The sequence below is a fragment of the Manis javanica genome, chromosome 14 (genome assembly GCF_040802235.1).
Source record: "Manis javanica isolate MJ-LG chromosome 14, MJ_LKY, whole genome shotgun sequence".
NCBI lineage: Eukaryota > Metazoa > Chordata > Mammalia > Pholidota > Manidae > Manis > Manis javanica.
In genome coordinates this window covers 81,140,883-81,158,398 of record NC_133169.1, presented here as the reverse complement: position 1 = coordinate 81,158,398, position 17,516 = coordinate 81,140,883, and the positions used below count along the sequence as shown (strand labels likewise).

Sequence of the window (17,516 nt, the reverse complement as noted above, 5' to 3'; positions counted from 1 at the left end):
CGCTGGCTGCAAGCAGGTAGCTGTGAACAGGGCACAGTCCATCCTTCAGCTGTAGGATGTAGAATAGACAGGAAGGCCTCACACCCAGCCTGGGCTTCCTTTCCTACTGCACGGGCCCTCTCGTTTCCTGAGTCCTATGCCCGCAGCCCTCCTGGACCTCGAGGCATCTCACGCTGGTCCTAGAAGCCTCCCCACGGGCGTTGCTGAAAGGCAGGCACCTTCTCCCTTTCTGGATCACCTGCTGGTCCAGCTTATCCGCAGAAGTGCTTTGTGGGCGCTTACATCTTGGAAGCTGAGCTGTTGATACAGTTTTCCAAGTGTTTCCCACTTTCTCTCCTTGCAAGCATTAGCTGAGTCTTAACTGAATGGCAGACCAATGAATTTTACATTTTTAAAGTGCATGTAGAAAGAACAATGTATGTGGGGGGCCAAGGGCTGGCTAGTTTGTGGTGGGCCTGCTAAGCTGTGGTGTTTTAAGTGCCCTCTCCATTGATCCAGGGCTTCAAATCTCAGTGTCCATCTGGTCTTCAGGGGAGGTAACCCCTAGGCACAGCCAATGAGTAAGGCCCCATACACAGCTGTTTTTTTCCTGCATTTTCCTTGCCCCAGCAAATTCCACTGAGAAGTTAAAGGAAATATTCCCTCTTTTTCTCCCTGTCCTCCTAGCATGTGACAAAGTCAGCCTCAGCCTGGGGCTTGGCCATGGACACTGGATACACCTGGGAAGTATTCTGCATCTTTTTCACATCCTCGGAGGTCTTCCCCTGCCTGACTCCCCATCAGGTCACTCCCTCCTGTCGTCCTGTGTTCCTCCTCCCTCAACGTTGCCATTTTTCCATCATGCCTCCTAACCTGCTGCTTACGAGGTCCCCTTTCCATCTCCGGCCCCAAATAGCAGCAGCCCCCTCACAGAGGATAAGAGATTGAGGGTCACGTCCCAGGCTGCTGCAGCCAGCAGCACGGGGGAATTAACCTGGGGAGAACTGCGCTGGCAACTCCAAGACGCCCTGGCCTCTGGGTGACCAGCACGAATGCCATGTGCACACAGGACAGGGGCCCAGGGTGCTGCCTAACTGCCTTCTTCCCCAAGCTGAGGCCTCCCTCACTTCAAGTCAGCCAAGCTTCTGGACCAAGAACTCCCCACCCGCAGCCTTGCCACACGCCCCTTACAGCCCAGCTCACACCACCCGAAGGGCTGCTTGAACATCAAACCTGCTGGCCACTGCCACCTCCCTTTCCACGTCACCCTCTTCCCTCACAGGCCTCAGTCATCACCGTTCCTCTCTGGCAGCAACCTGTTTCCTTCAAAGCTTCCACTTGCTCTTCCTGACGCACCCAAGCAGCCCTTCGTTCCCTAAACCAGAACACACCCCAAGCCCTAAAGCTTCCTGCCACACCCAACGGTGGCTTCAAGACGTCTCAGCTCCACCTGCCACAACTTTCTCAGCCAGACTCACACCACCATCTCCACCGACTCCTAGGAACTTGAAGCCCCAACTGTCTATCATGTCTTTTACTCCAGGCTTGAAATCTTGGAGCCATTCTTTAATAGACACTTCTAACAATTTTTAACATGAAATTCCAAAATGCTTACTACAGAAGTCTTACTACAAACAAGCAAAAATTTAGAAACAAAAATTACCCAATATTTCCACCTTGAGAGGAAACCATGTCATGAAGAATCTATTTTTCGTTTTTATGCACACATTTATTGTTCTTTCCAAACATACATGTCTCATGTGAAAATATAATCTGCTAAAACTACTTAAAAGAAAAATGACTCAATGACATGTGTACAGAAGTTTATTAACAAAAGCCAGATCAAAAGGCAAAACATCAGGCCTCTGAAACCTTGTCATTTCCCCGAAGGTTAACTTCCTCCCCAACTTCCAACAGCAAGGTTTCCTTGGCCACTTCTGAGTCCCTCCTCTTCCTGAAACGTCAGTCCCACTACCTTCAACTTCCCCCAGGCCCAATTCATTCTGCACACACCACAGAAACATCCCTAACACGCTGTTCCTCTCAAGCTAGTCTGTCGCCCCCAGTGCTCCACACCGGAACCCCTCTCAGCACCACCACCTGACAGCTCCCCTGCAAATACCACCTGAGATGCCTGAACAGCACCTCCAAGACCACTGGTCTACCCCTCTGCGTGAACGCTCACCACCCACCCCGTGGCAGCTCTGAGTTCACATTAAACTGAAACTGCCGCATCACACGACTTCCACACCTGCCCTGGCCTCGCCTCTACACTCTTCCCATGACATGCAAGGACACTGGTACCTCTCCTGGGTGAATGGGGATCTTTCCACATGACCCCAACACCGTTGTGAAATGGCTGTGCTCTGCATGATTGCTGACTGGTCCCAGGCTGCCCACTCACCTCCCAAAGTCAGAGGACCAGGAGAAAGCCAGCCTTACTAGGAATGTGTTCCCAAAGGTGGCTGGCACAGGCAGTTAGTAGGTCCTGGCAGGTAAGATCCTTCTAGCACAAGCACCAGGTCTGCAGAACTCCAGCAAATAGCGCCCTGGAGCCCTTCTCATATAGGCTTCCACACCTGTGCAGTTAAGTCTCTTCTGATGGCTTCAGCCCCTTTGGGTCAACACTCCTCACCACCCCTCAAGTACAACCACACACACTCACACCACACATCCAGTGGTAACTGTCACTAGCACATTCTGGGCCATGCCGGCTTTTAAAGAGGCAGGTATCAGTCCTGGCACTGGCCCTTGATGGGGCCACAGCCCACCTACTGCTACTAAGACCCACTCACAGCAACAAGGTAAGGATTCCAACGCCAGAGAACTGGGCCAAGACTCAACGTGGGATATGCCGAGTACAAAAAAGCAACTTCCAGCCACCCAATGTGCTCTGCCTCAACTGTTCTTGAGAGTGGAGGTCTCTGACAAGTTAACCGCAACTCTTACTGCGCTGGTAAGACCGTAATACAACAGGGGCTGATGCGGGGGTCTTGATAATATGGGGGAATGTTGAAACCACATGTTGTTCATATAAAACCTTCACAAGATTGTGTATCAATGATACTTTAATAAAAAAAAGTTAACTGCAACTCATCTAAGAGGGCTCTCACCTCTGAAGAAAAGTATTTACAGCACATACATACATACATACGTACACACACACACCACCCTTTGTCATGAAATTAAGGAAAACATTGAGTGTTTTAAGACAGATTTCTTTTATTAATTTTTCCTAAACTTGTCTCATGTTTACTGAATGTTTTTTAGTGTAAGAATGTGGCCTGGAGCTTTAACAAACCAATTCAGATAACGCAACCTGGATAAATACTTGTTTGCACACAAGTCATTATCACACTCTCTCTGGGGTGTCTATGTACATCCAATTGGTCTTAAAGCCTGAATAAACAGAGAGCAAGTAGACCACATCGTTTTACTTCTAGTTTAAACTTCAAATTCATCACCCATACCCTCCCCCCCACACACAAAAGTTGTTTTAGAAGAAATGGCCATTAAGGACTGAGTCAGTTGCATAAGAATTGGCTCCATCCTGCAGCCAACACTGCGAAGTAGCCATTGCCCTCCCGGCAGGCCAGCTGGCACTCTTGAAGCAGGACAGGCAGAGAGTGGATAGAGGTGCTCAAAGAGTAGGGCCACATCCTGGCTTGCCTGAAGCTCCCACACCAACATAAATACACTTCCACCGTCGCTCTCTCTAAGCAGTTTCTCTGTAGCACTTTATAGCTCCCAACACTAAAAATTTTTAGTGAAGATATGGACAAAGACTTACTGTAAATATGCAAAGTGTAATCTCATTTCTAACATAAGCCAACATGAACAGAGGCACTCTGTTATACAGAGGAAGGATTTCTATGAAGATCCAAAATGTAACCAACAAAGCTTGAGTTTCTAAGGCGGGTACCAGCTCTGGCCTCTGACACAGCTTCCCTTGGGGTTTCCAAAATGCCTCGTTCCTATCGACACCACCCCAAAGGACAGTCACAGGGAATGCTCTGCAGCTAACGATGTCGTCTGCACAGTCAGAAATGAGGTGTTACTGAAGTCAGGCACCACCCGTCTGTAACACTAATTTCAGACTCATCCAGTACAATCCAGTCTCTTAAATTTTTTGTATGATCTGTCACTTGTTTATCACATACAAATTGGCCGGTTCATGACAGATATTAACACTTAACACACAAGTGACTGTGAATGAGCTACAAAGAACGTTTAACTATTTGTCCTAAGACTTGAAGCTATACCTCAAATTTACACATCTCTCACCTGAATAAGCAGGCCGGGATACAAATCTTTGCACCATAATAAACAAGAAATCAAGTCCTCGATTAAATTTACCATCCCTACATCTGACAACACATCTACCCAATTCTAACCTTCCAAAGAGAAAATTACTTAAGACTTGGATGCTTAGGCTATCAGCGAACATGCTTTCAGTGACATAATTTTTCCGAGAGCCTCCAGGTCTAGAATCCTTGGTCAGCAACATGCCCCAGCAGAAGGGTCTATTTTCCCAGGAGAGCACATGGCGTCTGCACTGGGGGCTCCTTCCTGGGGATGGTGGGGAGAGGGCGGAAGTGGAGAGGAAGTAGGGTGTGGATCAACTCAGTGCACACCTCTTCTCTGCTGCTATGTAATCCACACCGAACCACACTCCAGCCCTCAGAAATAAGGGGCACCCCCCCCTCCCCACACCAGGCAGGGAGTCCGTGGCAATCTCCACAACCAATTTTTGAAGCCCAGTTAGAGTTCCTGCCATACACTTCATAACGAAAAGTCTGCCTGATAGCGAGTTACAGCTTTTGCTATAACTCAACTTTCCAAAACAAACTTATCTTTGTATAATAAGCATGATTAAACATAAAAGGAGTGAAACGTAAGCTCAGTAAGGCTGACTAAGCTTCTAAATAGTACCATTATGAAAAAGATACAATGCACTTAATTTCCGTATCTAGCTATCTAGAAGTCAAAATGTTCCATACATTACCTATAGATCCCCTCCCCTCAAGCCCCCTAAAAACTGACTAAGAAATCTCCAGTATTTGATTGCTCTAGTTGATATTTAGAACAAAGTTGACAACTTAAAGCTTTATAATAGTCTGTTTTAATATAAACAATTGCTGGAATCAATCAATGTCCATTTCAGGAAGCTTCTTGTCTGGATCTGAAGGCACCGCTGCGTCTGCGCCCTGCTCCGCAGCCCGAGGGCCTGGGCTGTCTCCTTGTCCATCCACGGGTCCATTCTGCTCTGCATTTTTGTGCTCCTCTTTTGGAGGTTCCACTTTGGGTTTTGGCTTTGAAATTATAGGGCTACAGATATTTGTCAGCTCCTAGAATCGTCAGAGAGAAAACTGTGGCTTCTTTTAAAATAAATTTTCCATGACAAGTAAACCAAGTCCACCCTCTCTCACCCAATCCCCAAACCAGAAGCTAAGGTACAATCATGAAGTCCCCTCCTAAACGCCATTTTAAGGACTATTAATAATAAATAGGAAGGCCGGTAAGAAAAGAATATGACATATTTAGTGCTGTAAATTACCTTAATTTTAGCTTCTATATCTCTTGCCTTGACAACCGGCTCCACGGTCAGGCTCTGCTTGTTCTGCAGATTCAGCTTGTTGTTCATCCACTCCATGGCCTCAGTCGTGCTTTTTTCCACTTTCGTCATGTCAGCAGCATCCAAATGGTCATACTGGTGCTCCTAGAACCAGTAGTCAACCGGGTAAGTCAAAGATTATTCTCCCCACCCAAATACTGTCTAGCTCTTCACCATCTTTCAAAAAGTTACAATCATTCAGTGAAGCACATTTAGCTTGACCAACTAAACAAACATTCAGTTCCTTACAAATACTCAAGGAAAAGTAATCCCAGTTTTTAAAACACTCAAGAAATAGATTTAAAGGCCAAAGACACACATAAGGTGGCAACTAAAAGACTTCACCAGGATGCACATGCCTTATACAAAATCTTACAAAGTTAATTTCACAATACAAAAAAACTACATGTCATTAGAGAGCTGAGGATTAGGCATACTAGTTACTAATCCAAACAGTTAACACAATTTTTTAAAGAAAGGCTTTCAAAAGCAAATTCTTAAAAAATAACAAGCTCAATTTATTGCTATTTCTCACACTAACAATACATCAAGAACCTGCAGAAGAGAGGGAGTGGTTGGGAACCCTTTGGGGGTGGAATCACCCTCCACACCTCCCCTCCTCACCCTCTAATATCTTCTGAGAAACAACCCAGCCTGTCCCTTCTACTCAGAACCGTATGCTGCCTGGAAGTGACCAAAGACTGTATCTGGACTTGGCGCACTTGGCTTTAAGAGGAGCCCCCTTTCTGCCCCTTCCCCTGGCATTCAGACCGACCTAACCCTGAAGTCGTTTTCATCTCCCTTCTCTCCCAGGCCAACTGCAGCTTGTCATTAAGATGAACTGACACCCCTCTGGTTCTTTCTGACTCAGGTTTTCACTTTGTTCCTCTCTATGCTCTCTATGACGGTGTTTCACGTGCTGTTACCGTATTTATCTGCAAGAAAAGGGCAGAGCAGTGGTAAACGGAGCTGGACCTATTGCCTGGGTTGGAATCCTGCTTCCATCCCTTGCTAGCTTTTTAGCCTTAGACAGTTTACTTAATGTGCCTCCCTTTCCTCATCCTAAAAATGAGAATAATATAGTCCCTACAAGATAAAATATGTAAAGGGCTTTAAACGATGCTTGAAACAAAATGCTTAATAAACTTCCCTCTCTAGACTACAAAGCCCTTCACGTCAGAGCCCAGAGAGGGGAGGAGAGTGGAGAATCAATGCAGAATCCATCATCCTGACCTTCTCTGTTTCCTTTTTATTTTCCAATAACGGGCAAGAAATCTGTCCCAACTGCCATTTTCTGCATCACAACTCTCTGAAATCTGCCCTAAATTATCTTTAAAATGATCTTTTTTTCCCATACTTGGTCATATTTCAAAATAAACTTCCAGCCGTCCCAGCTGGTGTCTGTGAGAAGGCAAAGCCCAGATTATAGCTGACCTCCTTCTCTCGGGGAGATGTTTCCTCCTCAAGGGGAATGTACACCTGCTTCCCCAACCCCACGTTTCTTTCTTTCTCCCTCTTCCTCTTCCCCATCTCCTTCTCTCCCTCTCCCTCCTTTCCCTCTCCCCCCACCCCCATCCAATGCTGCTGCTGGTCAGAACTACTCAGCAAGGGAGAGCACACACGGATGACCGAACAATCATTTCTCACATGAGGCAGCGGCATTTCCAAGTGTTCCTTACACACCCAGGAGAAGTTCATAGATGTCACACACACCACACACACACACACACACACACACACACACAGTGGTCCCATGGTGAAGTAACTGTGCATATAGAATGCTGAGTTCCATACAGGAACAAGTTTTCTGTAGAAGTCCTCAGATCTTTTGATAAGCTAATATGAATTGTCACTGCCTGTCAGAGAGGTAGAGGAAATATGCAGCTGTCCCCAGACTTAGCTGACCACCCCTCTGCCCCCAGTCCACACACCTGCCCAGCACCGCACTGAACTTGAACACGACAGATCTCACTATTGCTTGTCTTTTGTTTCTAGTATTTTTTTTTGTCCTACAAAAGTTTTAAATGATGTTGTAAAGTTTACCCATTATTTCCGTTATGGTTTTCACCATAAACCTCTTTTTAAAAATCCTTCTGCACCTCAAGTTCATAGATATTCTCTTTGTATTTTTAAAATACCTGTGGGGACACAAAGGTGAATGCAACAGTCATTTGTCACATGAGGCAATGGGTGCGTATGTGGGCTGCTGGCAGAGAAGAACTATGTTTTAATGTTTAAAATCTCTTGTCACATTTAGGTCCATTTGTTTATGTGGGTGCCACACCAATCATTTCATCTTTATACAGTGCCAATAGTATCAGACTAGATTTCAATGTGTCTGTAGTGCTGTGGATCAGTTAGGATGAGGTTCATTTACTTCAACAAGACAGAATTTTCTTTTCTTTCTCACATTATCCAGGTAGGCAGCTAGATGGTGTGACATTCTATACACACCTGTTAGTTTGCTTTGAAAGGCCTTGACCTCATGGTCCCATATGGCCATATCTGCATTCCAGGTGGCAGGAGGGAATTACGGGGATAAAGAGAAAATGAGTGAACACTCTAAAATGAGTCCAGAAGCTGCCACATGTCACATATGCTTACATCCCATTGGCCAGAGCTAGGAAATATGGTCTTTATTCTGGCCATCATATACACAACTAAAAATTCCATAAAATGTTAGGAGAGTAAACATTGGGAGACAGCAATCTCTGCTAAGTCTGTTCCTTGACTATTTATTCTGTTCCAATGAGATGCCTGAAAAGATTTTTTCTAATATGTTTAAATTTTTATCTATTTATTGGAGAATTAAAATATAAAAAAGTGACAAGGAAATAATAAGCTATATACTACCTTTCAGAATCAACCACAGAAATGACATATATCATTACATAATTCCAGAAAGCTTTCTATGCATTTTTACAGATAGGAGAGACCATAGAGAGATTTTATAAGAATTGGACCATAATACAGATGCTATTTTCATAAAAAGCATTGAATATTATTTTACTTGAATTTAAAATAAGTGAAACTGAAGGAAGAGTTGAACTGCAAATAATATTTCTTGACCACAGGAGATATTACTTCCTGAAAGTTACCTCCAAGATTCAACAAAATGGTGAAAACATTAGGATGTTGGAGTTGTTTTTTTAACTTACACATTTCAATTATGTGTGTGTGTGTGTGTGTATGTGTGTTAGCTCTCATGATTCTTTCAGTCTTTTTATGTATCTTGACCTTGCCTATTACTTATGTTATTATTGTTACATTGTCCAGGTTTAGGACAATCAAACTCTGTTCTGTAGAAACATAACTGCATAGTTACTTGGAATACATTCTAGATTTAAATGAATTCAAAGCTCATCACTGGTCCTTTTATCAAGGCTACTTTATTTGCAAATTATTTCAGTTCATGTCTTCATGGGCTGCATTTCATTGTTAAGCTGTTTTTTCAAGAAGGGTTTTGGATGCTTAAGAATGTCTGTTGCCTTTACACTGGACTATATCTTGGCCGGGTGTTATATCCTTGGGTCTCACCTACTCTCCCCTAGACTATGGTAGTTTTTGTTCCTTTATCTTCTGGGTAAAAAGATGAAAACAGCCTGCATTTTCCCCATGTAGGTGACCTTTCCTTCCTGCTTGTATGCCTAAAGATGTCACACTTCATCATTTTTGTTGTTCAGTAATTTAACTAAGGCATGTCTTAGTATTAAACATCCAATCAAGCCTTTCTGGACATAATGTTTCAATCTGCAGTTTTAGTGTTGTTTTCTCTGCATTAGACATTCTCTTTTGGCTCCATTTTTGGTTTCTCTTCTTCAGAGATATCAGTTAATCCTTATACTGGATCATCTTTGTATTATTCCGTTTCTGTTAATGCTAATTTCTTAAATCTCTTGACATTGTTTAGCTGCCCCAGTTCAGTAATTTGAGTTTCAATGTGGTCAGTTCTCTTTCTTGTTGGTACTAATGTGTTTATTTGTCCTATAATGATGTGGTTTTTGTCCTCAGTTTGTTTCCTTCCCATCAATTCTGTTTTATCATCCCATCTTTAAGCTTCTAATTCATTAAATTCATGTCTTGTGTGAAACAGTTTAAGGAATTTCCTTTTTGGGAGGAGAGGAGGAGCCTGTCTTTTGCCCGCTGTTTTCCCTCTCTTTATCATGAGTTTGCTGCCATGTGTTTGCATCCATTTCTCTTCATCTTGGTTTGGTGGCTCTGTCCAGACCTTCTTTCTGCTGCTCTAATGGGATGGCAGGAGAGGGGGGCTTCCTGGCCATCTCCCCACTATGTGATACCAGTATGATTTTCCCTCTGAGCTAAACGAAAGGCTGGGTATTTGGATGTTGTGCACTTCTCGGTAGTCTGCAGGGGAGGGAAGGAGAGAAGAGAGCTCAGCCGAAGCAGGGCGCGGGCTCTGCTGGAGTATCTGTGCGCTGCTCTCCGGAGGTTCTGATTACTGTCCTGTAGGAAGCTCCTGTCGCCTGACTGGGGCAGCAGAGAAGGACAGTGCAGTGAACACCTTTTACAAGGCAGGGGGATAACTCGGGCTTTGGATCAATTTTCCAAGCTGGGGTGTTGCTCTGGAGATGCCACCAGCCGAGTCAGCTCCATGGATCATGCCGCTTGCTTCCCCCGTTTCTCCCCAGCACACTGTTCAATACTGCTGCCTCAAAGGGGGAGAATATAGGACATGATTCACACCTGTTTCCTTTCAGATTCAGGAGTGCTGAGGACAATGCTCAGGATTGTCCATTTCTGGGCACAGGAGGACAGGGTAGGGAGTAGAGATGTGCTGAGCCACTCTTTGCTGCTCCAAAATTTTCTGTATCTTTCTTTAGATGCCAAATTTGAAGGGTATTGTGTGGATTGCTGAAAATAAATTTCCCCTGTGGTTTTATCTACTTTCTGTTTAGTGTTGTTAAGAACTGAAAAAGAGAAGTTATGTGGGGAGGCTTTAACCCACCATCTGTATCCAGAAGAGCCGCTACCCATTTTTAAATAGGATTTGCCATCTCTGGCTTTCACATCTGACTTGTACCAACGGCTGCCAAGTGGTATAGAGCAGAGCAGATAGGAGGAGCCTGCTGGGCCCCAGGCACTGTGTGCACAGGCCCCAAGCTAACCTAACCAGGCAGGCAAACTCCCATTTTGCAAAACATGACACTTAAAAGCCAGATTTAGGAATTTCAGTACATTGGCAGCATTGTCAGTTAGAGGCTAAACCGGGAATCCAGGTCTGCTGGAAAAGCTGTCGTGGAGAGAAGGAACCCTGTTCTGAATCCTTCTGCCAAAAAGACTGGCCAGAATTTGCACCGAAGCTGGACACAGGAGCCCGTGGCACAAGGGGAATAGCAGCAGAAAGCAGGCTCTCCCTGGCCTCGTGGGTTTCTGGGAGTCCTGTGCCCCACAGTCCCACAGTGGAAGCGCACGCTGCAGCTGGGATGGGAAGCAGGTCAAAACTTAGGCCTCCCTGTTTTCCCCCAGAGTGTTTGGCATGGATACCCCATACACAAGTACTAGGAATGCCGTGGAAAGTCTCAAAGATGAGAGTCTCTGTTTTTCCCACAGAACAGGCTCCCCAGCACAGGATCCCTGGGTCCCCGGGAGACTCCTGAGGCCACGGGATGCATCCAGGGTTGGTAGGATCTGAAGCTTACAGAACTGAGAAGGTTTCTTTGAGGAAAAGAATACACAATTACAAATACAAGATTAGGCCTGGAAGTAATTACTTATTCAGAGTGAGAAAAGAGCAGGACTTGGAACCCACGTGATGAGAGGCCTGGAAGTTTAAGCTTATGGGAGTCAGGGTGCTGGGGGTGGGGACCAGTAAATGGGCCACAGAGACGCCCAGGGTCCCTAGGACCTGAGGCTATGGGGATTCCTGGGGCAACCCCCATGGTCCAGAGCTGCTTTCTGAGGGGGAAACCCCACCTCAAAGCTGGCCTGGAGGGCCCAAGGGCAGGGATTGATACCAGCTTTACAAAGGAGCCCATGTGGCTTGTCAGAGGTCTGCCCAGGCCTCCTCCCCACCCCCACCCCCACAGGCAGGTTGGAACCTGGGCCTCTCTGAAGCGGAAACATTTCTGCTCCTCCAAGGTATTTGTTACCAAACAAAATTCTCTAGAAAAAGATATGCTAACTGTCCAGTAAGCAGCAAGCTATAATCTATAAACGTGGAGTACTTAAAATGCTCCCATTATGGAGAGGAGGTCAGGTGATGTGCCACTAGCTGGCCAGCCAATTTCAGCGTGGCCTCCATCCCTGCAGCCACGAACGGGTGGGTGACAAGCAGGTGAGAGGAAGCCCGAGGGGGTGACGTGCTAGGCAGAGGATGAGGAACTTAAAACGTTTTGCTCATTTGGAAAATTGTGACCTTCGAAGAGCATAAAGGAAGACAAAGAGGAAGAATGCCTCACGAAGGCCAAGGCGCTCGAGGAAACCCTCAGGAAAGCAGACAGTTAACTGAGCAGAAGCAAACTGAACTCTGCAGGGCAAGACTTAAAGTGGGCGGGTCTGCAGAGCCATGGTTTTCAAACTGGGGAAGGGTGGGGAAGACAGGGGGCTCCACCCCTCCCCAAGCAGCTCCACTCCATCTGCTTTATATATCGGGCTTTCATTTCAACAAATGGTTCTTCTGCAGCTAAAAATAAATCTGAAAACCACATCTCTGGGGGGAATTTATTCCGACAGACAAAACGTGTCTGGAAGAGGCTGCCGCTGAAGGAACCCGGGGAAAGCACGGAGCCTTGAGTCCGAGCAGCTGCGAGGCAGACTTTTACCTGGAACCAGGGGCTGTCCGCAGAGGTTGCAAGAATGAATTCAAGGTTGCTAAGAGAAATTACTCTGACTTGAATTAGGAGTAGAAATAAAAGTAAAGTAGCAGTAAAGAAAACACACACATGAGGACAGAGCCAGCTGACTGAGGAGGGGAACTAGAACTAAGGACCTGATTAACGTATAGAACCCAACCTAGATGAACTGAGGGGCAAGAGGCCAAGGCCCCCTACCTCACCTGTTTGGTTCTTACTACTGGTTTACTAAGTACTCCTCCCCTGCTTAGGGGTTGGCAGCAGGGGTACTTGAGAGCAGGTAGGTAAGACAGAAACTTCTATGAAAGCGGGCAGAAGTCTGCACGGACAGGCCTGAGCTCCTCAGCGTGGGGCGGGCCTGCTGCAGGGCTCGGGACCTTTGGTCCGGGGCCGGGTGTGGCGCAGCGTACTGGACCCACACAGACAGGATCAAGGCCCACAAAGATGTCCAGGTCCTAATCCTCAGAACCTGCGAGTATGTTACCTTACATGGCAAAAGGGATTTTGCAAATGTGATTAAGGATCTTGACATGGAGAAATTATCTCAGATTATCCAGATGGGCCCATTGTAATCACAAGAGTCATTATAAGAGGGAGTCAGGAGTGTTGAAGAAGGCAATGTGACAGCGGAAGCAGAGACCAGAGTGAAGGGACCACAGGGCAGGGACTGCAGCCAGCCTCTCGGCCTGAGAAGGCCTGGAAATCTGTTCTACAGCCTGCAGGAGGACAGCAGCACTGCCAATACCTTAATTTTGGCCGTATTAAGTTGTTGGACTTAATTTGTTGGGCTGCCGACCTTGAGAACTGTAAGTCAGCAAATGTGCTTCGCTTAAAGCCCACAGTTTGTTATAATTTGCTGCGGGGGCAATAGGAAACTAACACAGGCGGTGCTGTATCTACATGTGTGCACTCTGAACTCAGGTCGCCCACATTCAGATTCCACGACCACCACTTGCCAGCTGAACAACCTCAGGTAAATTCCCTTACACTCTGTGCCTCAGTGTCTTCAGGTACAAAATGAGGATAGTACTCATTTCCTCCTCATTTGGTTATTGCGAGGATTAAACGTGAAATGCTTAGAACCATTTCTGACACCAAGGAAACTTTCAATAAAGGTTAGCTGCTTTTAATAGTAATATAATTAAATGATCATCACAAGATTCATTTTCACCATCCTGCTTTCACCTTCCCAACTCTGGACTTAGAAATGAAGCTTGATCAGAAGACGCAGCACAGATGTTAAAGCTGAGCCCCAATACCATTCACCCATTCATTCAACCGACTATTTGTTGAGTGTCTATTATGTGCCAGCCACTGTTTCAGTGCTGAGGATGGAGGAAGGAAGGAGGGGACAAAGGGCTCTGCGCTCGCATTGCTTCTGCCTTTTCTTAGGGAAGAAAATCTTTTCCAGATGCCTCCTAAAAATACCTGCTGGGGGGGGCGGAGCCAGGATGGCGGCGTGAGTAGAGCAGTGGAAATCTCCTCCCAAAAACACATAGAGCTATGAAAATATAACAAAGAAAAATCTTCCTAAAATAGAGACCACAGGACACAGGACAACATCCAGACCACATCCACACCTGCAAGAACCCAGCGCCTTGCGAAGGGGGTAAGATACAAGCCCCGGCCCAGCGGGACCCGAGCGCCCCTCCCCCCGGCTCCCGGCGGGTGGAAAGAAACCGGAGCAGTTTTTTATTTTTTTTTTTTTGGCGAGTGCTTTTTGGAAGCCTTAAAGGGACAGGGACCCCGTTGCTAGGGAGGCAGGGTGGCGGGACCGGTGAGTGGGTGCCTGGGACCGGCACCTGAGGACGGAGGAAATAGCGCATTTCCCACCCCCTTTTTTTTTTCTCTTTTTGGCGAGTGCTTTTTGGAAGCCTTAAAGGGACAGGGACCCTGGTGCTAGGGAGGCAGGGCGGCGGGACTGGTGAGCGGGTGCCTGGGACTGGCGCCTGAGGACAAAGAATATCGCGCGTTTTTCCCTGTGGGACAGGTGGGCAGGTGCCTGAGACTGGCACCTGAGGACGGAGGAAATCGCGCGTTTTTCCCCTTTTTTTTTCTCTTTTTGGCGAGTGCGTTTTGGAAGCCTTAAAGGGACAGGGACCCCGGTGCTAGGGAGGCAGGGCGGCGGGACTGGTGAGCGGGTGTCTGGGACCGGCGCCTGAGGACAAAGAATATCACGTGTTTTTCCCTGCGGGACCGGTGGGAGGGTGCTTTCTGGAAGCCTTGAAGGGACAGGGACCTTGGTGCTAGGGAGACAGGGCAGCAGGACCAGTGAGCGGGTGCCTGGGACCGGTGCCTGAGGACAAAAAAAAAATCGCGTGTTTTTTCCTTTTTTTTTTTTTTTTTTTTTCTGTTCCCTCTCTCATTGTTGCTGTTGTTGTTTGGGTTTGGAGAGTGCTTTTTGGAAGTCTTAAAGGGGCAGGACAGGTCACTTAGACAAGAGGCAGGGAATCTGGGGATCTCTGGGCACTCTAACCCCCTGGGCAGCAGGGAGCACAGAGGCCCCTTACGGAGATAAATAGCCTCCCAGCTGCTCCCCCTCCAACCGGGCTCCACCATTTTGGAGGAGCAGCCCCAGCCAGGCCACGCCCACAGCAACAGCGGAGATAAACCCCAAAGCAACCGGACAGGAAGCAGAAGCCCTGTCTGCGCACAGCTGCCCAGCACAAGGAACTAGAGGTCGCTATTCTCCCAGGAGAGGAAGGCCACAAACCAACAAGAAGGGAAGCTCTTACAGCAGTCATTTGTACCAGCTCTGCACACTATCTCTATCACCATGAAAAGACAAAACTACAGGCAGACAAAGATCACAGAGACAACACCTGAGAAGGAGACAGACCTAACCAGTCCTCCTGGAAAAGAATTCAAAATAAAAATCATGAACATGCTGACAGAGATGCAGAGAAAAATGCAAGAGCAATGGGATGAGATGCAGAGAAAAATGCAAGAGCAGTGGGATGAAGTCCGGAGGGAGATCACAGATGTCAGGAAGGAGATCACAGAAGTGAAACAATCCCTGGAAGGGTTTATAAGCAGAATGGATAAGATGCAAGAGGCCATTGAAGGAATAGAAGCCAGAGAACAGGAACGTATAGAAGCTGACATAGAGAGAGATAAAAGGATCTCCAAGAATGAAACAACACTAAGAGAACTATGTGACCAAGCCAAAAGGAATAATATTCATATTATAGGGATACCAGAAGAAGAAGAAAGAGGAAAAGGGATAGAAAGTCTCTTTGAAGAAATAATTGCTGAAAACTTCCCCAAACTGGGTGAGGAAATAATCGAAGAGACCACGGAAATACACAGACCCCCCAACAGAAAGGATCCAAGGAGGACAACACCAAGACACACAATAATTAAAATGGCAAGGATCAAGGACAAGGAGAGAGTTTTAAAGGCAGCTAGAGAGAAAAAGGTCACCTATAAAGGAAAACCCATCAGGCTAACATCAGACTTCTCGACAGAAACCCTACAGGCGAGAAGAGAATGGCATGATATACTTAATGCAATGAAACAGAAGGGCCTTGAACCAAGGATACTGTATCCAGCACGACTATCATTTAAATATGATGGCGGGATTAAACAATTCCCAGACAAGCAAAAGCTGGGGGAATTTGCTTCCCACAAACCACCTCTACAGAGCATCCTACGGGGACTGCTCTAGATGGGAGCACCCCTAAAAAGAGCACAGAACAAAACACACAACATATTAACAATGGAGGAGGAGGAATAAGAAGGGAGAGAAGAAAAGAATCTCCAGACAGTGTATATAACAGCTCAATAAGCGAGCTAAGTTAGGCAGTAAGATACTAAAGAAGCTAAACTTGAACCTTTGGTAACCACGAATCTAAAGCCTGCAATGGCAATAAGTACGTATCTCTCAATAGTCAGCCTAAATGTAAATGGACTTAATGCACCAATCAAAAGACACAGAGTAATAGAATGGATAAAAAAGCAAGACCCATCTATATGCTGCTTACAAGAAACTCACCTTAAACCCAAAGATAAGCATAGACTAAAAGTCAAGGGATGGAAAAACATATTTCAGGCAAACAACAGTGAGAAGAAAGCAGGGGTTGCAGTACTAATATCAGACAAAATAGACTTCAAAACAAAGAAAGTAACAAGAGATAAAGAAGGACACTACATAATGATAAAGGGCTCAGTCCAACAAGAGGATATAACCATTCTAAATATATATGCACCCAATACAGGAGCACCAGCATATGTGAAGCAAATACTAACAGAACTAAAGAGGGAAATAGACTGCAATGCATTCATTGTAGGAGACTTCAACACACCACTCACCCCAAAGGATAGATCCACTGGGCAGAAAATAAGTAAGGACACAGAGGCACTGAACAACACACTAGAACAGATGGACCTAATAGACATCTATAGAACTCTACATCCAAAAGCAACAGGATATACTTTCTTCTCAAGTGCACATGGAACATTCTCCAGAATAGACCACATACTAGCTCACAAAAAGAGCCTCAGTAAACTCCAAAATATTGAAATTCTACCAACCAATTTTTCAGACCACAAAGGTATAAAAGTAGAAATAAATTCTACAAAGAAAACAAAAAGGCTCAGAAACACATGGAGGCTTAACAACATGCTACTAAATAATCAATGGATCAATGAACAAATCAAAATAGAGATCAAGGAATATATAGAAACAAATGACAACAACAACACTAAGCCCCAACTTCTCTGGAATGCAGTGAAAGCAGTCTTAAGAGGAAAGTATATAGCAATCCAGGCACACTTGAAGAAGGAAGAACAATACCAAATGAATAGTCTAACATCACAATTATCTAAACTGGAAAAAGAAGAACAAATGAGGCCTAAAGTCAGCAGAAGGAGGGACATAATAAAGATCAGAGAAGAAATAAACAAAATTGAGAAGAATAAAACAATAGCAAAAATCAACGAAACCAAGAGCTGGTTCTTTGAGAAAATAAACAAAATAGATAAGCCTCTAGCCCAACTTATTAAGAGAAAAAGAGAATCAACACAAATCAACATAATCAGAAATGAGAATGGAAAAATCACGACAGACTCCACAGAAATACAAAGAATTATTAAAGACTACTATGAAAACC

At 45.6% G+C, this 17,516-nt stretch overlaps 1 long non-coding RNA gene across 4 annotated transcripts in view; it reads right to left on the bottom strand.

Moving 5' to 3' along the window:
- Window positions 1–3,176: 3,176 nt before the first annotated feature.
- The window catches only part of LOC140846093 (uncharacterized), a 41,573-nt gene continuing 27,233 nt past the window's right edge, over window positions 3,177–17,516 (bottom strand). For 3 of the 4 annotated variants that reach the window (XR_012124985.1, XR_012124986.1, XR_012124983.1), the window contains 2 exons: window positions 5,537–5,698; window positions 3,177–5,327 (listed from right to left, as the gene is read on the bottom strand). This is a non-coding gene — a long non-coding RNA (uncharacterized lncRNA). Of the gene's footprint in view, window positions 5,328–5,536; window positions 5,699–6,368; window positions 6,483–17,516 lie in introns of those variants that run through there. The other variant, XR_012124984.1, reaches the window with a different exon arrangement.